This window comes from Orbicella faveolata, unplaced genomic scaffold (assembly GCF_042242905.1).
Source record: "Orbicella faveolata isolate gen_17 unplaced genomic scaffold, um_ofav_v1 contig_1, whole genome shotgun sequence".
In the NCBI taxonomy this organism is placed as follows: Eukaryota; Metazoa; Cnidaria; class Anthozoa; order Scleractinia; family Merulinidae; genus Orbicella; species Orbicella faveolata.
In genome coordinates this window covers 16,521,365-16,525,238 of record NW_028301536.1, presented here as the reverse complement: position 1 = coordinate 16,525,238, position 3,874 = coordinate 16,521,365, and the positions used below count along the sequence as shown (strand labels likewise).

Genomic DNA, 3,874 nt, shown 5'->3' with positions numbered 1-3,874 from the left:
TCGCTACAGATAAAACTACTGTAAACAGACAAGGTTAAAGCCTCCTGCCCTAGATTAAAACGCATTTGCCATGGCGAGGCGGAACTCGAACCCTGAACTTTACATTGGAGTCATACGCACCAATCATTAGGCCACCGCGCTCCATTTTTGACTCACCATCACAGTAAAAAAAAAACTTTCAACAATGCTGTTGCTCATAACAAGAGTTGTTGACCCATAGGACGCATACAAGGTCAAAAAATAAATCTAAGGGATCAACGTTCATGTTTTATAGAGGTTGTATTGGTACTACCTCTAAGCTACCAAAACAAATCAGTGTTACAAAATGTTCCATTTTTCTTGTCGATAATTTGTTTCCCTCAGCTGCTAAAGCTATTATAATATGCTATTGTAAAATTTTAGAAGGCTTCTTCCCTGTGAATGAAACTTTTTCCCTGCATACTCGATAGTAAATCCTCCTTCACCTTCCGTCTTATGGCATATTATACTCTTTATAAACTTAAATCCAGTTGCTTGATAAACGACTCTAAATTGAAAACTCCTGAAGCCACTTGATTTGTTCTTCTTGGACAAGTCAGGTTAGGTCATGTGTTTAGGCAATTTGGCGGGCAGTTGAAACGACGTAGACATGGGCACCAGGCGTCAAGCGTTGAAGCCAGCTCTCTGCGAAATTTGTCACTCATCAGGATATAAATGCAAGGGTTTATTGCGCTATTGGCATGCCCGAGCCAAATGAAGAAGAATTCCACTTCAAGAGGGTAACATACCGTTTGCATATAGATCAGGTCGTACGAACCAAAAGTAGTGATTGACATACGTTGGGAACCAACACAACGCAAATACGACGACAATGACGACCAACAGTCTTACAACTTTGCGTTTCGACTTTTCAGCTGCAGCACGATTACTATCTGTTGCATTTCCGGGAATTGTACGACGCCACAATTTACGGCAAATTAAGAAATAAATGACGATGAATATAGAAAGAGGAAGCCCGTAAAGCGCGACAAAAACAATGCTGTGAAAGATCTTGAGAACACGATAAGTTTCCTTAAAAGCTGGATCGTTTGGATCTTCCCAGGGCCAAACTTGTACACATTGGTAAACGTTTTGAGATGAATTAAACTGAACTTGAGACAACATAGGATATGGCAGCATTAACACAAAAGACAGGATCCAAATGGTGCCTGAAAAGATTTTCGGCTTTCGGAAGATTTTTTCTCTTAAAGGATAGAATACTGCGTAAAATCTATCGAATGAAATGAGCACCATTGTTAGGACAGTCGCCGCTATTGAAACTGAGATGAGGTACCACTGAGCTTTGCATGTTATGTTGCCCAGCATTCCTCCAACCCAGGCGACTCCACGGTAGTAGAAGCTCACTTGGTACGGCATCACTGTGAAAGTTAAAAGCAGATCTGCAAAGGCCATGTTGGCAATGAAGAGGTTTGTGACTCTGGTAGATTGAGAGGACTTCTTCAACACCACGAACAGGCCAAGGGTGTTGCCCAATAAAGCAATAATGAAAATCGCTGCATATGCTGTCGTCATGCCAATCTTGATGTTTGCAGGAATATTGAACGGTGCCGGCTGTGGAAAGGTGATGTTTGTTACTAGGAAAGAAATCAAGAACTATATTGCTTTATCTTTATAAAGGGTTCTTTCCTTAGCATAAACTTCAAAATGTGGTAAAACACTTCAAGACAACAACAGATGCAGAAGAACTTTAACACCATTCTCTTACTTATTTCGATGTCACGTTCAGAGAAGAAAGGAGAACATAACATTTGCTTGTTTAACCAGTTTATTATCTGTCAATGTCTGGAACGTTACTTTCTTTAATTAGCAACGGGGAACTTGCTTGGCCGAGTGGTCAGCGCGTCGGACTCGCAATCCAGCGGTCCTGAATACCGTCTGACCACTACTTGGATGTTTTTCACGGTAGTCCCGAGTTCAAATCCTCAGCCAAGCTTGTAAATAGCCAACTGGTTTGCCTCCGTCCAGTTGGGATTCTTAGCAATGTTATGTTCAATGTGAATCATTTGTTTGAGTTGTTTGCTCAGCCAGCAGCCTTTGCATGTGCTATAAACATTGCCGAGGGGAAATAAAAGTTATATTATGTTATGTTGTGTTGTGTTGTGTTGTGTTGTGTTGTGTTGTGTTGTGTTGTGTTGTGTTGTGTTGTGTTGTGTTGTGTTGTGTTGTGTTGTGTTGTGTTGTGTTGTGTTGTGTTGTGTTGCGCTGGCTGTGCTGTGCTGTGCTGTGCTGTGCTGTGCTGTGCTGTGCTGTGCTGTGCTGTGCTGTGCTGTGCTGTACTGTGCTGTGCTGTGTTATTGTTATGTTGTGTTGTGTTGTGTTGTGTTGTGTTGTGTTGTGTTGTGTTGTGTTGTGTTGTGTTGTGTTGTGTTGTGTTGTGTTGTGTTGTGTTGTGTTGTGTTGTGTTGTGTTGTGTTGTGTTGTGTTGTGTTGTGTTATATTATGTTATGTTACAACGATAAACGAGAAAAAACAACGAAAAAAAACAACGATATCCATTTTTTGTAATTTCCATATCATGATCCCATGTAGATTCCATCAAGCAAATAAAAACACATTTGTCATATAAGCTGTAATTTTGTTTCAATTGGATTTTGATGATCAAAATCCTAAACTTTCAAGCTTGGAAATAATAAGTAACAGATTTACCATTTGCTCCCACTGTGGTAGTGTTGTTCGTCATGTTTACAGAAAATGGCATCTCCGTGATCCTGCATAATTCAAATAGAACGTGATAAAAATTATAAACATTCAAGGACTGCAAGAGGAGTTCTTGAAATTATTTAACTATGAAATATCGGTATCTACTTTAATCAAACAAGAATTCTCACATGAGCTAATTCTTTATCAAAAATGTGAATCTTATTTTGCATTTTGAAACGTTTTGTAGAAGAGAAGATTAGTTTTCCTTGTTTCGCAAATTAGCAAGCTGCTTCTAATTTTCCTGAAGGGACACCAGAAAGCCCGGTCTGAATATGATTACTCTCTCGCTTTAGTGTTTTGCTTACCTTTTGACTATAAATTTTTCCATTCTTTTAAAAGTGTTGTCAAAAGACGGAATGAAGCAGACGTGCACAGATGATTCAACTCAGTCGACTTCCCTTTTGATAAGTTTTTACTTAGTCTTTATTTCGGCGATCAAACACGGTAAATCAACTTTCATGCTTCGTGATATCTGGTGTGCAATTTTGATTAAATGCGAACTAATTATGTGCGGGAATCAAATTTAAATTTATTGAGCTGAAAATTAATAGTGAATGTTTTTTATCCGATGTCAGTTGCCATCAACTAAGAACTTTTTATCTATTTTTAAAAGAATGCATATAGGGTTCAAACCCAAACACCCAATTTCTCTACTGTCAACTCTTGCTCTTCGTGGAGAAGTATACTTGAAGAAATAAAATCTTTTTAGCCGCATTCCACGAAGTGTAGTTCATTTTTTGGAAAACTAAGCAATCTGAATATGGACTTCCGCTAAAAAAGATTGCTCACTAATTAATTTGGTAGAGTTGTTTCACTGAAGCAAGATTATTCTTCAACATTTTTTTCACGAAGAAAGTTTTTTTTCTTTTTTTAGTCTGGCTACAATTCTGTTTGCCAAGGAAAGTGGTTTGAAAAATCTATGTACGTGCTTAAATTTCTTGCCTCGAAAAAAAAATAGTCAGATAATGTGTGCATGCATACTTTAGCGTACTAGCTAACTTAATTAGTTCTTCGCGAACTATTTCTCTTGTTTTAATACTGGTAACAAAACTTTCGGATCTCTGTTACTTGAATGTTCAAAACACATGTGGCTCTTGAACACTCAGACGCTAATCTGGTATCATATAAGTATACG

At 38.3% G+C, this 3,874-nt stretch overlaps 1 pseudogene; it reads right to left on the bottom strand.

The window, feature by feature from the left end:
- Window positions 1-307: 307 nt before the first annotated feature.
- Window positions 308-1,704, bottom strand: LOC149118238 (tachykinin-like peptides receptor 86C; annotated as a pseudogene).
- Window positions 1,705-3,874: the final 2,170 nt, after the last annotated feature.